General features: G+C 42.0%; 1 protein-coding gene and 1 pseudogene across 2 annotated transcripts in view; both read left to right on the top strand.

Annotated features, from left to right (window-relative positions):
• The window catches only part of CTDSPL (CTD small phosphatase like), a 113,887-nt gene that overhangs the window by 7,401 nt on the left and 83,591 nt on the right, over positions 1–22,895 (top strand). The gene's annotated exons all lie outside the window — the stretch shown is intronic.
• LOC119051472 (uncharacterized protein C3orf38-like) lies at positions 6,969–12,288 on the top strand (annotated as a pseudogene).

The following is a 22,895-nucleotide window of genomic DNA, read 5'->3' on the forward strand; positions in this document are numbered from 1 at the left end:
CTTTTTCTGCATCAATTGATATGATCATGTGAGTTTTCTTCTTCAGTCTGTTAATATTACATTGATGCAGTTCTTAATATCCCTAGAATAAGCCTCATGTTGTTATATGTAATTCTTTTTATATATCACAATTCTATTGGTGAGTTCTATTTGCTAATATTTTGTTAAGAATTTTTTATATCTGGATTCATGAGTGATATTGCTCGATAGTTTTTTGTTTTGTTTTGTTCTTTTCTAATTATCCAGTCTAGCTCAGCTTCATAAAATAAATTGGGAAGTTCTCTCTTCTCTTTTCTGGAGGAGATTATGTAGAATTGGTGTCACTTCTGTAGTGGAGTCATCTGGACGTGGAGACACCTATTCGGGGGAGTTTTCAACACAAATTTAATTTTCTCAATAGTGATAGAGCTAATCAACATATCCCTCTCATATTTCACTTTGTTTTTTGAGATTTTATCCATTTCATCTAAGTTGTCAAATCGGTGTTCATGGTACTGTTCCCTTCTTGCCTGTTAGATGTCTGGGGGACCCAAAGGGACATCCCCTGTTTTATTTCTGATATCGTTCATTTGTGTCTTCCATCTTATTTTTTGTCAGTCTTACCAGAGGTTTCTCGATTTTCTTGATGTTTACAAAGAACCAACTCCATGTTTCATTGATTTTTCTCGTTTCAACTCCATGATCTCTGTTATCTTGTTATTTCCTTCCTTCTGCTTGACTTGGGTTTATTTTGCTCTTTTCCTAGGTTCATGGAAGAGAGCTAAGGTTATTGATTTGAGACTTTTCTTCTTTCATAATGTCTGTATTTAATGCTACATATTTTCCTCTTAGCTCTACTTTTGCAATGTCCTACACATTTTGGTGTGTTTTATTTTCATCTTCATTCGGTTTATTGTACTTTTAATAGACTTCATTTTTTAGAGCAGTTTTAGGTTTACAGGAAAGTTGAACACAAGGTATAGTAAGTTTCCACATAATGTTGAACCCCCCCCACTATTAATACTATTAATATAGTATTATACTATTAATACTGTTGGTGTCTTGCACCAGAGCGATACAGTGTTACCTGTATCACACTGTACAGTTGATGAACCTGTATTGACACATCACCCAAAGTCCAGGTTTACACAAGGGTTCATCCTTGGTGTTGCACATTCTGTGGGTTTTGACAAATGTATAAATGGCCCGTGTCCATCATACAGAATAGTTTCACTGCCCTAAAAACCCTCCCTGTTCTGCTTATTTGCTCCTCCCCCCCACCCCACCTCCCCCAATTCCTGGCAAACACTGATCTTTTTCACTCTCCCTAGTTTTGTCTTTTCTAGAATGTCACATGGTTGGAATGATAAAGTATGCAGCCTTTTCAGATTGGCTTTTTTTACTTACTAATAGGCATTTAAGTTTCCTCTCTGTTTCTTCATGGCTTAATAGCTCGTTTTTTTTACTGCCAAATAATATTTCATTGTGTGGTATTCCACAGTTTGTCCATTCACTTACTCAAGAACATCATGGCTGCTTCCAAGTTTTAGCGATTATGAATAAAGCTGCTGTAAACATTTGTATGTAGGCTTCTCTGTAAAAGTGAATTTTCAACGCATTTGGGTAAAAAACAAAGAGCAGCATTGCTATCTTGTGTGGTAAGAATATTCTTAGTTTTGACCCTGGCCAGTGTGGCTCAGTTGGTTGGAGCGTTCTCCTGTAGTGGAAGGGTTGTGGGTTTGATTCCCAGTCAGGACACATACCTAGGTGGCGAGTTTGACCCCCATTTCAGGGGCATACAGGAGGCAACCAATGATTGTCTCTCGTATCAGTGCTTCTCTCCCTTCCTCTTCCCTTTCCTCTCTCTCTAGAGCAATAAAAAAAATGTCCTTGAGTAAGGATTTAAAAAAATAAGGAATATATTCCGTTTTGTAAGAAACAAACTGTCTTCCAGAGTGACATTACCATCTTTAGTTTTCAGAAGTTTAGTTATGAAATAATTTGGTGTGTATTTCTTTGTGTTTGTCTGGTTTGTGGCTCACTCAGCTTCTTGAAAGTTTGTAGGGTTGTGTTTCTTGCCGAGTTTTCAGCCATTACTTCCTGATGTACTTTTTTTTTTTTTTTTTAATCTTTAGAAGGGAAGGGAAAGAGAGAGAATTATCAATGTATGGTTGCTTCTGGTGCATTCCCTGCTGGGAACTGGCCTGCAACCCAGGCGTGTGCCCTGACAGAGAATCGAACCACGATCTTTTGGTTCACAGGCCCAAGCTCAATCCACTGAGCTACACCAGCCAGGACCCTGATGTACTTTTTTAAATGCTGCCCTTTGGCTTCTCCCTCTGGGACTCTGCTGACACAGGTCCTTTGTTGCAGTCCCCCAAGTCTATCAATACCGACTTTAAAGAACATCTTTTCTTTCTGTTGATTCAGGTTAGGTCATTTCTTAATTGTTCTGCCACCGAGTTCATTAATTTGTTTCTGGTCCCCTCCATTCTGCTATTGAGCGCACCCATTTCAATTTTTGTATTTTTTAGTTCTAAATTCTCTCTTTAGTTTTTCTTTGTATCTTCTCTTTGCTGAGGCCTTCTATGTTCTCTATTTGTTTTAAATGTGTTCCTAATTGCTTTTATCATAGCTGCTTTCAAATCTCTGTCAGATAAGTGTAATATCTCCAGCATTTTGGTCTTGGCATCTATTTTATTTCATTTGAGATTTTCAGATCCTTTGAGTAGCGATTGGATTACAGTTGACACCTGAACAGTTAAAACTCTGCATCTTATGTAAACCTGCTGTTCTAGTTGGTTCTCTCTGACGCTGCTCCAGTAGAAGAGGCAGCTCTGCCTCAATACTGCCAGGTAGGGGCGGAAGTCGGGCACCTCCACTTGGCCTCTTCCGGGAGCTCCACCTTCCACGTGGTCTCTACCTGACCTGCAGTGGGAGTGGTGTCATTACTGCCAGGCAGTGGCGGAAGCTCTGACTCGGCCTCCGCCTTCTCTGGCCCCACCCCAGTTGGGAGGAGAGGAGCACTTCATTACCGACGAGTAGGGATAGGAGTCCCAGCCAGCTGTGTGGTCTGCACTGACCACATGGGAGAGGAGAGGACTCATAACCATCTCTGAGGGGTGAAGTTCTTGGCCTTCTCTGACGCCACCCCAGCAGAGGGTGCGGGTCCTTTCTCCCTGATGAGGGTGGAAATCTAGGTGCCCATTGGATTTTGCAGGCACGGGTGGGGGTGGGGCCAGTGTGTGTGTTGCAGGGGGTGTTAGGCTGCAGTAGAGCAGTCATTGGGAAAGTTTTCTGTCCTGCTAGACTGTCCTTTTTTCCTGGTCCCTTGATTACAGCTGTCTGCGACTGTTGGCATTTCTCTGTATCCAGCCTCTCCAGCTGCAGGTCTGGGCGGCATGAGGCAAAAAGAGAGGTCGGCCTTGCCGTTGTGTCGTTTCAGACGTCAAAGCCCTTAGCTGGGCTGCCGCCTTCTCTCCACCTCTCAGAATCTCCTGATGTGTGCTCCATAAACAGTGTTTTGGTTGTGCTTAGTAGGAAGACTAAGAAGAGCTATGGCTACTCCATCTTTCTGGAAGCAGAAGTCCCCTAATGTACTTTTAGACCTCTCTAAAGCGAGCATTTTCAGGAAGACTGGGGTAGGAAAGTCGCCACTTTAAAGGTTCGTTTCAACAGTGTGCTAATGACCTGTGTAAAAGGCAAGCTGGGTTAGTGTTTTGAGAATTCTGATTGTCCCCTAAAAAAACAGTAATGGTGATGAATTTGATGTGAAATCATGTCTAGATCAATAGCGGTCCAGGGACAAATGTCTTAAAAGAAAGGATTCATAAGTTTGGGTCGTAACACCAAAATTGTAGATCAGAGTTCAGGAGTGTCCTGATTTCAGTGTATTTTTGATCTGATATTCTATTTGACTGGCAGGCAAGTGCATTTAAACACGTCTTATCTCTCATTGGATTACTCAATAAAGAAAGAATTCACTAAAATAAGTAGAGAAGTTTTCATGGGGCCAACTCCAAGGAGCTTGTCTTTGGACCCAGCACTCCTGACCACTGGACATTGTCCCTGGCCGGTGACCGGGAAAGACTGGTTCCAGTCTGCACCGCCCCGGAAGTGGGTCTGAGGGCTTCAGAGGCTTGCCCCGCGCTGCACTTGACCAGAGTGCCCTGGCTGCAGAGGAACCCCCTTTGAAGTGGTAAGACTGGGTTTCGGGAAGGACCACCCAACCTCCAGTTTCATGCTGAGGTATTAGTTTGTGTATCTTCTAGTTTTATTGAGCTCTGATGGACACACAGCACTGGTTACATTTAAGGTCTGTAGCATAATGACTTGCAATATGTCTGTATTGTGAAATGATGACCACAATGAGTTTAGTTAACACCTAACACTTCATAGAGTTACAAAAGAATTCTTCCCTTATGATAGGATTTTTACTCTCTTAGCAACTTTTAAATATATAGTATTGTTAACTATAGTCATTATGTTGTGTATTACATCCGTAATACGTACTTATTTTATAATTGGAAGTTTATACCTTACAACCACCTCCACCCAATTCCTCTCCTCCCACCTCCTTCCTCTGGCAACTGCAATTCTGGTCTCTTTTTCTATGATATTTTTTAAAAATTGCCCATCTAACTGAGATCAGACAGTATTTGTCTTTCTCCGTCCTACTTGTTTTATTTAGCATAATGTCCTCCAGGTTCGTTTGTGTTGTTACAAATGGCAGGATTTCCTTCTCTTTACAGCGGAATAATATTCCATTGTATATACATACCACATCTTCTTAATTCATTCAGCCATCGATGGACACACGTTGTTTCCATGTCTTGGCTATTGTAAATAATGTAATAAACGTGGGGTGCAAATATCTCTTCAAGATGCTGATTTCATGTCCTTCAGATACGTACCGAGTAGGGGGGTAAATGGTGTCGGGGGTGGGAAGAGCGGGCATATGACGTCGCCAGCGGGTTCACTGGGTCCCCTCAGCCAGGACTGGCGGAGATCGGGAAATACTCTGGCCGCAGGTCATTCTAGAGTCAAATAAACTTTTTCCCCCCATTTGCTTTGACAGTGATGTATTTCGCCACAGTCATCAGCATATATTATGGCTACTAAAAAAAAGAAATATAATACAATGATTCTCTTGGGAAATGTTAAAGGTACAACATAAACCCTAAAACTTATTTTCCAGATCTTCAGTCTTGTTTTACCAGACATTTAAAGTTCAGTATTTAGAATGACCTTTCTTTTAAAAATCTTTCTTTAAATACTTTTTGCCTTTAATCTTTTCACATACATTTATCTATTTTTTTTAAAAAATGAGAATGCACATTCTGTGCTTTATTTAAAATAAAATTAAGCAAATATTTGCCTTTGTGGCTTTGAAATAACATCACAGAATGGAGCAAAGACTCAGGACCTGCTTGTAGCACTGGGCTGGGATGTGGACATTTTTACATTTGGGATCGAAACTGAAAACACTGGTGGCTTTAGTGCTCGGAAGCCGGGGCCTAACAAACAGCTAAGGATTATGTAACCGCCCAAGTAATAGCTCATTTTGATTCTGAGTAGCTGCTTCAAGTTAAAAACTGAAAGGTTTCTTTGTAATTATAATTTGTATGAAGGCTATTTGCCAAAATGTTTTAAAAATTTGGTCCTTAAAGCACTTGAAAAACTTCAGAGAGCCGGCTTAAGATTTGATGACTAATTCTATTCTTCTTACCTTTCAAAATTAGTGTTTCACCTAAGCTTTCAGTGTTCCGGGGCATGTTGGAGAACAAGCTGCTCTGCCTTGTCAACATGGCTTGAATAAATGTAGCCTTTTAGTACCAGGGAGAAGTCAGTGTGACAATAAGAATTCATACTGAACTTTAAATTGTATATCATGTCTCCCTCTGCATTCTTCTCAAGATGTAGCTTTCATGCTTAGCATATCATAAATTTGTTCTAAGTACACGGCTCACTTCTGTTCAAGTCGGAAACCATTGACTTGAATTCCACGGGCTTCAGTGAGAGCTGTACTTTCTTTAGCCTCTTTGAAGCAATGGCTCAGCATATTCCTTTTTGTTTTGGTTCGAACAAATACATTTCATAGCAGTAATCAAACGAGGGTATAATTGGAGTAGCTATTAACTCTGTCAAGTGTATAAGCACTTACTGGTGAGCATTAATTTTTCTCCTCTGCGGTATGCCCTGACTCACTAGCACAGGCCTGACTTCTCTCCTTGAACTTCAAGTTTATTTTTTTTTATTCAGGTAAATTTGCATACAATAAAAATCATTCTTTTTTCTGTTACCCAAGGTTATGAAGTTCTGTGTGTGTTCTGACAAACTCATACAACACAAGATAGAAAAATCCAGATAGAAAACATTACTCGTGCTCCTTTGCATTTACCCTCCCTCTACACTCAGCCCCCAGCAGTAACTGTACTGCTCTTTTTTCTGTCATTTTTCACCTTGTACAGAATATCATATGAATGGATCGTGCAGTGTGTAGCCTTTCGGGCTTGGGGTCTTTCACTTAGTGTGATGCTTTTGAAATTCATCCAGGTGGTTGTATGTATCAGCAGCTTGTTGCTATGGTATCCAGATGTATGCCTGTACTGCCATTTGCGAGTGTATATTTAACTTTATTTTTAAAAAACCCTTCCAAATTGTTTTCCAAAGTGGCGGTACCATTTTGCATTTACACCAGCAGTATATGACAGTCCCAGTTCCCCCGTACCCTTGTCAGTACTTGGCATTGTCAGTTTTTTATTTTAGCCTTGCCAGTGGGTATGTAGTAGCTATCTTGTTATGGTTTTAATTTGTATTTCCCTAACTACTAATAGTGCTGAGATTCACTTTATGTCATTCTCTGCCATTTAAATTCCTTGGTCAAATGTCTGTTCAAATTGTTGCCCATTTTATTGTTAAAAAATGGGATTGTTTCATTTCTTATTATTAAGTCCAAAGTTGCTTTACATACTCTAGATACAGTGGTTTGTTGAATTTTTGCAAGTATTTTTTTCACCATCTGTGGTTTTGCCTTTTCATTCTCTTAGCAATGTCTTTTCCAATTTTTAAAGCATTTTTAAGTGTACAATTCAGTGGTTTTAAGTACATTCATATTGTGCAACTATTAACCACCATTCCATCTCCAGTACTTTTTTCCTCTGGTAAAACTAAAACTCCGTACCCATTAAATAATAACTTCCCATTCCCCCAACTCTCCAGCCCCTGGCAACTGGTGTTCTTTCTCTCTCTGATTTTGACCACTGTAGGTATTTCCTATAAGCAGAATCATACAGTATTTGTTTTTCACTGAGTATAATATTTTCACTTACTGGCTTATTTCACTTAGTATAATATTTTCACGGTTAATCGGTGTAGCATATGTTAGAATTTGTGGAGCGGCCATACTGTGTTGCCCAGCAGTCGAACCAGTTTACGTTCCTACCAGGGGCACCGGGGCTTCGGTCTCTCCCCGTCCTCACTGGCACTTGTTGTTTTATGTCTTTCTCACGGTGACTGTCCCGATGGGTGTGAGACGTGAAAGGCATGTTTTGAGAAGCAGAAATTGAGATTTATTTGTTTGTATATAGATGCCCAAATGTGTCCACATCAGGTATTGGAAAGACCATTTTTTCTCAATTGCATTGCCTTTGAACCTTATTAAAAATCAATTGACTGCATATGTGTGGGTCTATTCTGGACACCTCTCCTTAAATTTTGATCAGCCTCCTTAATGTGAAGCAGTGTTAAGCTTAATATAGTACCAGCACTCCCTCAGAAGTAAATTTTGGGTTCATGATTTAAGCAGAAGAGAAGATCAAGACATTTTACAATCTGGCAGGGCGGACTTATTCTGCATTTTGCAGTGGAGGGCGGGGGGTAGACTCTGAAAGATAAAATCTATGACTTTCTCCAGTCTTTTTTTAGGAGCTTACCCAAACACATTCTGTACAGTATATCTTTTCCTCAAGTTTAAAATTGGGGCTGAGAATTTCTTCTAATCATGTGTATTCTTCCACAGGAGGCTAATATAAAAGTACAAGATAAGCTGAATAAGCATTTGAGTTTATAGTCTCCTGCAGTTATACAATAGTAAAAAAAAATAGTGACTATCTTGATGGAGGCTAAGAGAACAAAGGAATAGAATATCACTAGAAAAGAAACAAATGGGCTGAGGTCCCAGCTCTCCAGAGAGAGCCTGAGCTCTGGAGAGTGTGGGGACACCTCTCAGACCGTCCCCAAATGTCTGCGGTAGAAAAGGAAGTGCTGGTACTGCCTGAAACTGTAGGGAGGAGCTGTGCTCATTCACTGGGTCGCTTGAGTTCTTTGGCCACCAGTTAAATAAACCAGGCATGACTTTTCTAAGAATGAAATCCTCATCCAGGAAGCGTGACCCAGTTTGTAGAGAGATCAAAGTTCTGTTTGCCACTAATGTTAAGACATCACTTAGAAAATAATGTGGATGGTGATCGGAGTCTCCGAGGTGGGACGAAAGGCTGGGCAAATGGCCAACGTCACATTCTGTCTTCCTGCCTCCTGGCCGGGCTCTCATTCCAGTGCTGCCTTGGTGAGGCCGCTGGGTGTGCGTTTCTAAAGCACAGCTCTGATGGTGCTGCCCCCGGATCAAGCTGTCTCAGTGGTTGTCCAGCGGCCCCAAGATGACAACAGGACATCTCACTGCTGCAGCCCTTCCCGGGCCGACCGCAGACCACCTCCACAGCCTCCCCTCCAGGCACACCTTTCATGCCGTGATGGACTACTTGGGAAGCCCAAGCAGGCTGTGCTTTTCACTCCACTATAAGTGTACCGGTCCCTCTTGTCAGAGCGCCTTTTCCCTCATGTGCCTGGTAGATTCTTAGTCACCCTCTAGGCTCCAGTTGAAGCACCACCTTCTCTTGACACCTCCCCGCACTGCCTGAGCAGGATGCAGTAGAGTGTGATGTTCAAGGCCATAGGCTTGGGTTTTAAATTCCAGCTCCAACACTTAGGCATTGTATGAACTTTAACATGTTACTTCATCTCTCAGGTTATTATGAGGATTAAGTAATATATATGTATTGCATAGTACATATCAAAGTATATGTGTTTAATAAATGCCTTTATTAATACTATCTCTAATTCGTGTATTCCGTAAACATATTGTGCACCTTTTCATTTGTACCAGGTGCTTGGATTGTGTACCAGGTGCACAGATGAATGAGACTGGGCCAGGTATCTGAGGTGCTCAAGTACAGTCCCTTAAGAAGAAGGTACGCAAAGTGCCATGGAAGCTACCATTTATTTTGTGACTACTGTATGCCATGCACGTTACACGTGTATCCCATTCCATCCTCCAACAACCTTAAGTTGTAGGTGTTACAATTCCCATTTTACACCTGTGGGTACCGACTCTCAGAGAGGTTACATAACATGCCTATGTAATTTGGGCATATACCTATCAAATCATACAGGCAGGAGTTAGACCTAGACTGTCTGACTCTGTTAAAAGGAAACCTAAGAAATATTTGGGGAATATTATAAGCCTGTTGAGAGTCACATCCTGAAAGGCACAACTATATTTTTCCAAAAGATGCTTCTTTCTACTTCTGCCAGAGACAGCATGAGTTCTGGGGCTTACCCAAGTTGACAGGCCACATCGTCTCACAATCCATGTTCTATAATTTGAACAGCAAATTCTGTTTCCTCGAGTCTTGCTCTTAACTCTTAAGCCTCTTCCATGTTCACTTGTACACTTTGAATAGCAATAATGAGAGAAGTTAAAGTCTATAGTAAAGGTCGAGAATGCAGTAGCTTTTGTCCCTAAACCTCTGAAAGAAGTGACAGGCTTGACTCATCATTTATACACTATATCTAGGTGTATAAATGAAAAGTAAAATTTTAAGATGGTTTTAGTTTTCCATAACCAACTCCCTTTTGGGAGGTTGATGTTCTCGGTGCTTCCCTAAAGTGAAATCCATGGGACTTTGCCTGGCCCTGGCCAGCCCAGAATGAAAAGTTGGAACACGGCATCCTGATTGACCTCACTGGTGATCATATCTGCCCAGGGGTCTGGAACACCCAAGGCGCTCCGGCAGGGAAAACCAGGAAGGCACTGCCAGTGCCATTTGCCAAGTCGCTGGCCCCTGGGGCCTAAAGGAGCAACATGTTTGTCTTTTTCCTCCCCTTCCTGGGGGTCGGGTTGTCAGGGCTCAGCTGCCCAGAGAGAGAGAGGTCTGCCTAACCTGCTCGGCCTGCTGGATAACGACAAGGTCATGGCCCTTATGCAACACTATCCCCAACTGCTCGGAGCAGCCTGAGGCCCGCCAAGATGCTATTTGTGCAATATTAGTGTACAGTCAAAAAACGCCCACTGAGATGTCACGTTTAAGTACTTGACATCACAAGGGGTCTTTATACCTCAGCTACTAAAAGATACAATCTTATCCAGCGCGCAAAGGATTCCTGGATCAAGCAGTTACATCTGAAATTGAAGACAACATCAGAGCCAGTTAAGACCTCTAAGGACATTAGAGTCTTTCAACAGCAGGAGAAAGAAGATTTTAAAAAGATGAAAAAGTTGATTTTCGTCAGGAGAGTTCTGTCACTGGTTCTTTGAACTTCTTCATTCTCAGAATTCTTTTCTTGGATCACCTCAAGGTGAATGGGGCCACAACACTTCTGGCATGATATCAAGCTTGGGTTTTATTACACTGTGTCTGAACAAAATGTGGTAGACTTTCAAGGAGCAGAAATTGTGAGTCTTCATCTGCTTCTGTCCCCAGTGAAAGAAGATCTTTTTCTCAGTCCCAACCTTGATTTCCCGCTCGGCTGAAATGTGCTGCCTCTCCCCGTGGTCTGGTTATGGTTGCAGTTGCCAGGACTGTGCACCAAGTAAACACTGGTTTGGGCATTGTTGAACAAATTTTTGAACTCACCTGCAGCCCTTTTGTGGAGAATACTCGGAAAATCAAATGCATCAACCTGAGAGTCATTGGAGAGGCTGCCCTTGTTCCTGGAGCATCAGTGGAATGAGCTACAGTATTTGAACCCAGTGACCTAGAGGCCTTTTATAACATAATCACTTGATATGGTACGGACAAACTACAACATAAAGTAAGGCAGGCACTGGATAGTGGGACTGGAGACCAGGCTTTGTGTAGGGGAAATGAGGCATTCTTGACCAAAAGAGAACTGAGTTTAGGCCCCCCCGGAAGGCAGTAGGGCCCAAGTTTTTGGCACCTCTGGGCCACCCTGGAAGAAGAAGTGTTTTCTTGGGCCACACATTAAATACATGGTGACCCATAATCACAAAAAAAGTCTCATAATGTTTTAAGTAAATTTACAGTTTTGTGTTGGGCCGCGTCCATACCCCCCTGGGCTGCATGCTCCCTCAGCTGCAGGTCCGACCCCCTGCGGGCACTGAGCACATATGTCTGCACAGAAACTTTCCCAGGTACTAACGTGGACACATTATAGTCAAAATATCTTTTTTTGACTACAGACTGACATATTATGTGAATACCTGCCTCTTTCTAACTGAGTTGCAGCAAATATTCTGAGTGCTTAACGCAGTTCATCAAATCTCACTTCAGATGCTTTAAAAAAAAGATGTTTTTAGAATGAAAGGGTGCTAAGAAGGCTTTTAAAGATGTTTGAATCCCATTTTACTGGTCATAGTTATTAGTGGGAAACACAGACTCCAGTTAAACTATTTTAGTTGGAAAGGAGTTTGTCAAAAAAATTATAGTGGCTTGTAGATGGATCTTCTCTTATGGCCAAAGAACCAGATTTAGCTGTTTCACAGCCAAGAAAAAAAAAATGCTTAACTGCACCTTAAAGCTATTCCAGTGAAATATACTGCTGCCCCCACCTGCTGGTGATTGAACTTAGAAGCTTTAACGTAAAAGTCCTTATTCTCCCTTAAACTTGGTGCTCATTTTCCAGGAGCTACTACAAATAAAAGAAAGGCAGTCCTTATAGGTATATTCGATTCTATTTAGCTGTGCACTCTCTCAAGGAGCTGAGCTGAGATCTAGTTAAAAGAGGTCCTGTAAAAACAAAATCCAAGTGCAGGCATGTTTAAACAATGAAATCATGTATAGCAATGAAAAGGAATAAACTGGAGCCAGATCTATTAATAGGGCTAAAATTTTAAAATGGGATGTTGATCAAAAAAAGCAAGTTCCACAACAGCACATACAGTGGGATACCATCCATACAGATTTTGAACACTTGCAGAAATTGTTTCTTATAGAGTGTGGATATATGCATATACTGGAAAACCGGACAGACATCCTGAGGAATGACGAATAACGAGCTCTTGATAGTGATTATTTCTAGAGGAAGGAGGAAGGGGGGTGGGGTCAGGGAAGGGGACACAGGCAGCTTTAGTTGTATCTCTAATGCTGGATCTGAGTAGTCGCTTGCCCAATAGACAGTTGTTCGTTATATTTATTCTCTGTAAGCTTAAATATGTCATAATTTAAAATGTTAATCCTAGACTTTTGAGTATTAAGATACATTTTAGTTGGGTATTAATACACATTTTTTAAATATTACGTTTTTTTACATAGAGATGAATTCAAAAGAAGTGGTAAAAGTGCAGTTACTGACTTTAGTTGGTTCCTTTCCCTCTAGGAAAGCGTTCAGGAAGATAGCCAAAGCCTTGGTCGTTGAGCTTTCCAAAGGGGGTTCATACGATCCTCAGTGGCAGCTCGGGCTCTGCCAGGTATGTGAGCTGGAGCCAGGTCACACCCCAGTCCTATTATGTTTCTCTCAGGTGACCTTCCAAAGGATGTCATGAGTGCTTGGTCTAGAGCCAAGTTGGCTTTGTGTTGAGTTCTGGCCACAAAAGTCCATGTTGGTTTAAAATGTTCTGTTTACAAATGTGTAGTCAAATAGCCTGGGTGTCATCAAAGGAATGATTTGCTTGACTTTGCCAATTCTACCCTGTTATCGTGGGAATTTATTTTGGGAATAAAGGAACTGAAATGTTCAGTCAAGTCCTTTATAATAAGCAGAGTGAAATCTCATTGGAAGGAGAACAAAGAAATGTGTGAAATGCAAAATCAAGAGGAGTCATCTTAAAAGAAATCAACTGAAAAAATGTTTGAAGACTTGGGATGTCCCTAGCAGAGAGGCCCCCCTGAAGGCTTTGAACTGATGAGATTTCCATTTGGACTCTAGCTCTGGCTGCCTCCGGCATTGTTTTTGTTTGTTTGTCTTGTTGGTTGGTTGGTTGGGGTTTTTTGTGCGTGCGCAGTCATTTTCAGCCTGGCATCCACAAATCCCGAAGTGGTACATGAATAGACTTCAGAGATTAATTTTTATGGACCTCTAACTAAAATTTCTGTTATGGAGGTAATGGGCAACAAACCACTGTAGTATTTTTGTCTCTATTGTTGACACTATTTCAGACGTCCCCATTTTCCCTTGCTTTGCCCACCTCCACCCAGCTTCCCCCGCCTCGGGCCATCAAACCGCTATAGTAAAAACAGTGCCAGTAACTTTATCATTATGTCCAAAACAGACTGGGCTGGTCTGTGATTTTCTTCTCTTTACATCTCCTTGTGAGGTTTTGGTGTCAAGGTTATGCTGACCTCAAATAAGCTGGTAAATTATATTCTCTGGGAGAATTTGTGTAAGGTTGGTGTTATTTTTTCCTTAAATATTTAATAGAATACATTGGTAAAGTCTGGAGCTTTTTTGGTAAGAAAAATTTTAAATACCAATTTAATTTACTTAAGAGAGGCAAGACTATTTAAATAATTCTATTTCTTTTCAAATAAGTTTTGGGAGGTCTCTTTGTCCTAGGAATTTCTCTATTTCATCTACAGTTTCAATGCTAATTTTAACTATTGATTTGAGAGAGAGAGAAAGAAATATCAGTTTACTATTCCATCCATTTATGCATCCATTGGTTGATTCTCATATGTGCCCTGACCAGAATTGAACCTACAATCTCGGCATATCAGGAAAATGCTCTAACCAACTGAGCTATCTGGCCAACCTCTTATCTTTTTAGTGACTGTAGTAATGCCATCCTCTTTTTAATTCTTGAAATTTTGAAACATTAAGAAAACTTAGGATTCTTAAGGGTTTAGGAAAATGACAACAATTAATAGGAGTTTAAATTCATACAATCTTTTTGGAAGATTGTTTTGTAGTGTATATCAAACAGAAAAAGTAAGTATGTTTTATTTATCCAACAACCCCTTTTAAAGAATTCACCATAACTAAATAACTTCACAAGTGCCAAAAATATTGAGCACAGCATTATCTATAGCAGCAAAAAAAAAAAAAACACTTGTAAACAAATGAATGGAGAACAAGGAAGTAATTGTGTTATTTACGTTCACTAGAATACCTTTCGTCGTTACAAAGCAGATGCTGTTGACATGGAAACGTGCTGTGGAAATATCGTTGGCTACCAAAAGCAAAGCCTAGAAGAGCATGTACAGTGTAACCTCTTCTGTGTTAAACACATGCCTCTATATGTGAATTGGTACATAGAGAATAATTTGCAGGCACGCTCACCAAATTTCTAGCAGCAGTTATCTATGAGCAGTAGGATGTTGGGTAATAGTTATTTTCTTTTTGCTCTTCTGCATCATTTAAAATGTTTGCATGAACATGTATCACTTTAACAAAAATAGCAAAACTTTCTAAAGAACTTGGCAGTAGCAAGAAGATGAGAGGGTGTTAGGGGAAGGGAGTGTCAAAGCATTTTTCTTGCTTGATGGAGGAAAGCTTGAAGTCTACAAGAAGGAAGGAATAATCAACTGAGTAGACCTTTAGAAAGACAGGGAGGCCTGGACTGAGACACAGAAATTAGCCTTAAAGGGACCCGTCCCCACTTTTCTTTCCAGAAAGGGGGAAACAATGATTGGAGGGATGCATATGTTCACAGCCGAAGAGGAGGGAAAAGGAGAATGTTCATAACTCAGGGCTGTCGATTTCTTAGTGAAACTGGAGGTAAGACCGTTCACTAAGGTGGGGGGAATGAGAGTGGATCGAGGGTCTTAAGGACAGTGGTAAGGGTCTCCAATAGGATCGACAGTAGCATTGGGATTAAGTGGGGTGTGGACAGCTGAGCAGACCCGGAGCCTTGCTGAACTTTCGTAAAGGAGCCCGTGGGTATGCCGGGCAATTATTCTCTGGTTGGTACCAGGCTTAGCAAGAGCTTCAGAGGATGCTGGTGGGGGCGATGTAAATAATTGGCTTTAGAATCCAGGATGCTTGGCAGGAAGTGAAATTGAAAGTGTCCAACAACTGGATATTTAGTTGGAATATGGACATCCAAGAACTGAGAAGACAGCTGTCCATGGTGAAAATGGGGTTCCAGAGTTTGACATGTTACAGGAGTTCTGGTGGACATGAAGTTCTGCTAGGCAGGCAGTCACAGGCCTACGGGAATGGTCCAAGAGGTTGGGAAGGTCAGAGGAGTGTGATACTGGCAGCATTTCCCGAGGCAATGACAGGAATTCTTTTGGAAAAGATGTTGAGGCAGGTACTGTGCAATTGGCCTCAAGGACTGGAAAGAAAGCTAACTCCTCAGAGAACGTTCCGTGAAGAGAGAGGTGGTGTCCTGGCCTGGAGTCCCTGTGGGATCGCAGGGCGTTTATTGGCCTCCTCTCCCAAGGCCAGGATTCTGGGATCCCCTTAGGCAGAGAGGCAAAGCCAGGTATGCGCTTCGAGAAGCTGGCAGGAGGAATGTCCAGAAAAGGAGAAGGAATGATCTGCAGAAGCTGAGGGACAAGAGGTGTGCGGTACAGATGAATCGATAGAAAATACGAGAAAGGGGTTTCTTGAGAGAAACAAGACTAGCGAGAGGAAGGGCTAAGCTGCAAGAGTGGAAATTCGTTTGCTGGTTTCCCGAAGGAAATGCTGAACTGTATGTTTCTTTTTCTTATCACAAAGCAGTATCTGCTCACTACAGAGAGAACAGAAAATACAGATAAGCAAAAAAGCAAAACAAGTAAACTGAAAGAACCATAAAAACTACCCTCGATCCCAGGGTCCTGGACTTTTTCCACTGACGTGTTTTCCCTGTTCTGTTCCCACTGCCACAGGTCCAGGTCAAGGCCACATCATCTCTAGAATAAGCTTGTCCTCTGGGTCACAGATGTCTCCCTAGCCGAGCCACCAGGCCTGCCCCAGCCTGCCCCCCCCCACTCTTCCCGCCTTGCACCCTACCCTGCACAGGCCATGCCGTCATCTTCCCAAAACACCACGTTCCACTGTCGCTTCTCTTTTCAGTTTCCATAGGACACTCCATCACCTCCCTGGCTTTCAAGGGCGTCTGTCTCCTGAACCATCTTACCTCCCTACCCTGCTTCCAGACCTTTTCCTTCCCTCAGACCTGCTTTATTCCCCCCCAACTCACTTCCCCCACATCCAGTCTCTCTTCGCTCACCATGATGCCTGCCCTGTATGCGTAACCAAGGCCCAATCCAGATTCTCCGCATTGTCAAGGCCTAGTGCTCTCCTCAAGCCCATGCCGACTGATCTTTGCCCTTCTAGGTACTCCCCTGACCCCGCCTTTTAGGACCTCATCTGCTCCGTGTGAGTAGCAACTCAGGTATGGTGAGCATACTTAGGCACACCTAGGTAGGAAGCACTGGATTCAGAGCTGGGAGGAACCTAGTCCCCCAATCTTACTGATAAGGAGCCTAAGATTCACAGAAGCCAAGGGACATCCCCAAAGGCACCCAGCAAGCTATTAATAGAACTGAGACAAGATCCCGATTCTCAGACCTGAATGCTACTAGTTGAGTCGAGCATTGACTTTAAAGTACGACTTTCCGCTGATGCCTGACAGGAAACCTGGGAGACCCGAAGCAGTGGTTCCCAGTGTTTAGAATACCTCATAATTACCTGGGGCTACTTCTAGAAATCCAGACTTCTAAGCCCAATAGTGGAAAACCCTGATTCAGTAGGTACAGGGTAGGGCCTCAATATCTGCATTTAAAACAAAACAAAAAACTCCCCAGATGATCCCCAAACAAGGAGCCACAGATCACCCTCTGAAACACAGAGGTCACACCTTGGTTTCTGCTTCCCTCTTGAGTTCCTGGTTACTGTCCCTACGGACGCAGTTAAGCTTTTCTGAAGCTTCCCGTCCCAGATGCAGGTTTGGGTCACCCCACCTCCAGATTTCCATCCCGAATGTGACCGCAGCAGCTCACTGCTATAGCCTGTGTACCTTCTCCAGCTCAAACTGGCCTGGGTCCAAGCTGCTGTCCATCCCAGGAGCCAAATTATTTTTCAAGGTACTTTTGGGCATACCTTGGCAAAGCATTGAGTGTAGTGGAATTCTTGCTGGAAACAGCCCATTTGCCAAGGTGTTTCTGAGCACCTTCTGTAGTGTGGGTGCCCGGCCTCTGTGGTCCGCCAACTGCCCGTGCCACGGAACACCCAGGTAAACCAAAGCCAAACATGTGCCTAGAGGTCCCCACACCCCAGCACACATAGCCCTGCGCCAGAGTGACAAGGAGGAAAGGCCGTTTGTGTCGTGATTAGGGCGAGACTCTGAGCACACTGATTGCCTGGCTTTGTGTCTCAGTTCCACCATTTCTAGCCACAGGACCTTTAACATCCCTTTGCCTCTGTTTCCTCATCTATCAAGTTAGGCTAAAACTTATAAAAATAGTATAATTATATTATAAAAATAATTCCCGTCACAAGATAGTTGTGATAACAAATAAATGCATGCAAATCACCTGATACAGTGTTTGGGGCATAGTAAGTGCTGAATGAGGGATTGCAATTAATACAATTATTTCATGAAAACTGCAATGGATTGAGAGTCTAAAAAGGTGACTCACTGTTCTCTCTGCACAGTTACCAGTCTGCAGGTTTCAGTATGCTCCTTTTACATGAGCATAGATCAGAGGAATGGCAAGCAGTGTGGTAATCGCTCTTCAAAATGTTTCCTAAACCTCTGTAGACAATTGAAATATGCTAGGTATTTTCTAGCAATAAGGTCAAGCCTTGTATAAGTTAAGAAATATACAGAAGTTCAGCATTTCGGTGCCATGATAAGGCGGCAGTTACATAACGGGCTGCAACCACGCAGATGAGCAGAGCCGAGGGTGGGAGAAAGATATGGTGCTTTTAAAAGATATGTTGCTGCTGGAGTGAAGGGTGTGATAGATGGAGGACATGGCAGCAGCTGCAGGCTTCATAAAAACCGATTCAGGGAGATTCATGCACTCCCTGAGCCGTTTTGGGGGGCACGTGTTGGCTTGACAGCAGGAAAAACAGCTCCCGACATTTACTCTCAGGCTCACACCAATGGGAGGTATGAAAGCTTGTCTTGCGTTAGCCACATGGCCAGCATTTTTAAGCTAAAACTAAGATTGCATCAATCTCTGAAGTGACACAAAGCTGAATCACTCTCTGAAATCGTATGTTTTATCAATCTTTTCAGTAAAAACTGAACCTAACAGAGTTACCAAAGCATCAGCTTTGGTTAACCCTGCATCACGTCGCCGGGTTAACCTTCCTGGTGCTTCGGACTTAGAGGCGCCGTCCTTCAGATCCCGAGCACAGGAAGGTGCCGGGAAGCAGATTCTCACAGCTTATTTCTGTTTGAGCATGCGAGATGCTAGTCCACGAGCGCTTAGCAAGTGATCTCAGGGACTAGCCACCAAAATACTAGGACTGCCCTGTTTGACTTGTGCAATATTTCTTTAAAGAGGACTGATAGACGTAAACAGACTGCTTGGTGCTTGTCACAACAGAAGGCTCAAACTTCTAAAGACCAGAAAGCCATCTTGTTTCTGGAACCATGTGTAGGCCCGGCATCCTCCTCCTCTCCTGCGAGGGGCCAGAACAGTCATTTGTTGCCCAAACAAGGGTTCTTTGGATCCACGGATGGGGAGAGTTCTAGACGGAGCCGCGGCCAGCCAGACCCGGCTCACCACTTCGTAGCTTGCTATTGGCTGTAGCAGGAAGTTGCCGTGGAGGGAGTTCCTGGGAACAGATGAGGCCAGGGAGGCCTTGTCGGACTGAAATCTGTAATCTTACCTCTAGGTCTTAAAATAAATAATGTTTAAATACTTCGAAAGCAAAATGTGAAGTGAAGATACTCTTTTTTATTGCTGTCTATCCAAGCAACGTGGGGATCAGAATGCTGGCTCGATGGCTGGGCGGCAGGCACTAGCCAGGAGGCCCTAACTAGCCACACCTTTTATTTATTGACGTAGTGCCTCCTTCATACTGGACACGGACCACACGGTGCTGTCCAGGAGGGATGGTGCCTGGGAAGTCTCGCTGAGCACATGTGCCTTAAGGCGTTATTTTGAATATCAGACTTTGACATTCTTTATAATAAAGTTTTTAGGTGAATATTTGAGAACAGGAAGGAGACCTTGGAAAATTAAAGTGTAACTAACTTAAGTTACTTTTAAATGTAATGAAAGGACAGAAAACAAAATCACTGAGTTTCCAAAAATAAACCAAAAAGATGAAGAGATAGAAAACAGAGGCAAAATAATAAATAAACACTTTAAATGGCATGTCTAGGAGTTTTAATATCTGACTAATAGAAGTTCCATAGTGAAAGAACACAGAAAGGAGAGAAAAGGAAATTATCAAAGAAATAATAAAAATACATATTTCAGGACTGAAGATCAAAACTCATACCAAAAGGTGCTTTAAATCTAGGGCCCAGTCCCATGAATGAAAAGAGTAAAATAACCCATATCAAGGCATGTTATCCTCAATATTTAAAACTCAAGACACAGTGAATTATAAAAGCTTGGAGGGGGGAAACTTGTCACAAATGAATTCTGTTAGTCAGAATGCTATCAGAGTTCTTAACTTCAATATGGAGAACTAGAAAATGATAGAACAAAGTCAATGAAATTCCAAGAGAAAATCATTTTCTTCCTAGAACTTTATATTCAGCTGAACTTCCAATCAAGTGTGAGGCTAGAACAAGGACATTTTTAAATCTGCAAGCACTCAAGATTTTGCTTCCTGCTACTCCTTCTCTAGGAAACAACCAGAATAAGTACTTCAGCAAAATGAGGAAATAAAAAAGGGCAGAAGAAGGGAATTCAGAAAGCAGGGAACCAACACAGAAAAACAGCCTGGAGAAGCCAAATATGTATAAAACAGGCCCGGTTACTGTGGAATTCACAGATTATCTGATATATTTGGCTATTTGGAAAATAGCATTTATGTATATTGGTAATTCAGATAGAGTGTTTAGGAAATTCAAGTGTACGTGAAAGGAAAACAAGCAAATGAAATAAATAGGAAAGTGTTAAAAGAAAGCAATGTCAGACTAAACTTGTTTTTTCAGCAAACAGTTCTTTATCATAGTAATGTAAGGGAAGGGGAAATGTGGTAGGTTGTGTAAAAAACTAAAATCTAAACTATTATAACAGGAATTTAATAGATAGAGGATAAATAGATAAACCAGGAAATGGCAATATTAATGTATTATTTGGTTCATAAAAAGCTAAAATCATTGAAAGTGTTTGCTTCAGCATGATGTTTTTTGATTTCAGTATTTTTGAGCAGTTTGATTTAAAATGCGATTTTGTTTTCTTTGATAAAAATGAAAAATAATTTTAAAATTATGGAAAAGGTCCAAAGTTTGACCAACAGGAAATTCAAATCTGCATCATCTAACAAGCTTTTGCCGCTGACAACACCGCCATCATGGTGGACGGTAGTGCACAGTCGAAATCTTGAGCAAATCTAGGCTCTCTTCTCTAGGTTCTTTGTCACAGGATATACCCTCCCTTGTCCTTTGGCAGGTGACTGGGCTGTCTGTTGCCAGAGTCATACCAAGTTACAGATGAGGTTAGAAGGCTGAGCGTCGTGCCTGCCTCGTAACAGGAAGGAAGGAAGGAAAGAAGAAGAAGAAAATCCCTTTATGATGGATTTAGAAAACAATTTGCCACTTTGCTCTTGAGGCAGCAGCTTCAGGGAAATTCTATCTGAAACACACCAACCAGCTGAATATGGCATCAAGTGACGATTCACCTTCTTTACTCTCTGAAGCTTGCTGGTATGACTCAACAGTGTGTCTCCAGGCCCTCAAGTGGCGGGTGACCTTCGCTCCAGCCACCACCATTGCTGACTGCTGACTGCAGCCTATAGGGCTGGGGCCTCACTCAGTCCAGACTAATCCATGTTTGTGCTCACTGAATCTGGTTAGAATTGGACCACCCAGACCATGGCAATATTCAAGCAGCCATTCACTTCTCTGTACCCTATTGCTGTTGACCTGCACCCTCTGAAAGAAGTGATTGTACAGGGAGGGGCCTTTCTAATTCTACACGCAGGTGTGCAGGGCACCAGGCCAGACACAAGGTAGCACGCAGCTGTTTGCGTAGACTGGTCTGCATCAAAGCCCAGACTGTCCTCCTGTTCCCGGCATGGGGTGCCGGTTTATAGTGGAAACTGTTGTTCAAGACTCCTGGGTGGGGAGGGCTCCTTGTACTTTCAATCAGTTGTAGTCTAACCTGTTTACGGAAGTGTTTTCCTTTGAAAAAAAATTACACAAGCGTGTTTATTATATGCTTATAACAGATGAAAACAATACAAACGTATGTTAGAAAAGGATAGTATATACGTATGTTCATAGCACAACTTTGTACAACATATATAAGTATATGTATGTACATATGTATAACATGTACACATGTATTTCACAACTGTGACTACACATGTATAGTTATTCAACAAAAGCGAGATTTTACCTATGAAATGGAACTTGGTTTTTTTATTTACATATAGATATCTTTTCATATGTAGATTTGCCTCATTCTCAGGAATATTCTTTATACAGATACACTTTGATTTACTTCAGTTCCCTACTGATGAGTATTTAGATGCTCCCAGACTTACGATATTATTCACGCTACAATAACACCCTTTACTCTGAAGTCAGACAGCCTTAATTCAGACTCACATACCCCATTTCCTTACTTTGTGTCCTTTAGCAAGTTATTTAAAAATCTCTGTGCCTCAGTTTCCTGATCTGTAAAATGGGGATAAAATTAAATCACAAGGTCCCTGTGAAAGAAAAGCTAAGTTGGGTAATATGTGTATATATCTAATGCACTTAATGTATTATAATGACAGCTGTCATTTATTGAGTGCTTACTATCAGCCAGGCACTGCAGATAAACAAATATCACACTGGTTTTATGTGTTAGCCTTATAACATATTTTTTTAATACCTGTAAAGGCATTGTTATTATTAAAATGACAGCTATTCCTGTTCATTTACTCCTCCAGGTAAATTTTTAAATCCACTTTCCACCTACTTCCCATCAATATGACAAGTTATTTTTTTAAATCCAGTTGGAATTTTGAAGGGTATATCTACTCTTAAAGGTTGTCAGAGTGGAATGACCCTTGGCCTTGAGTCAAAGAGAACTGGATGTTCACATGGTGTCCCTCCAAACCCACGACCATGGGAAGTTCATTTAAATTCTCTGAGCAGCTGTAACTTTCCTACCTGTAAAATGGGAGAGACAGCCCTCACAGGAGTGTGGGGATAAGAAAGCATTACGACGCTGCCTGACACTGAACAAATGTGCTTGCTTCAGAGGCAGGGATTTTCACATTATCTGCTGGCCCTTTGTCACCAGCACCATTTTCAGTGGCACCTCTTAAGATGATCGATCTCCAGCAAAAAGTGTTTGTGTACGAGCAAGAGCAGCAGTGTGTGCGCAGGATGAAGTGTAAGGCTCCTGCTTCCTGTGCTAGACGAGCGGAACATTTATGACCAGTGAAGATTAGCCAAGAGGGAGGAAAGGGAATCGGGACAAACATAGGCCATTCCATTGTGCAGGCATGTGCCACCAACCATGGAGTGGACTTCCTGCTGCAGGATACAGCTGACCTTTGGAGAGTCACTGTCTGGGCGAGGCTGCCCATTCGCAGGATAGAACACAGCTGCTGTTCAGATG

This window comes from Artibeus jamaicensis, unplaced genomic scaffold (genome assembly GCF_021234435.1).
Source record: "Artibeus jamaicensis isolate MK-2021 breed Jamaican fruit bat unplaced genomic scaffold, CSHL_Jam_final contig_519, whole genome shotgun sequence".
Taxonomy (NCBI): domain Eukaryota; kingdom Metazoa; phylum Chordata; class Mammalia; order Chiroptera; family Phyllostomidae; genus Artibeus; species Artibeus jamaicensis.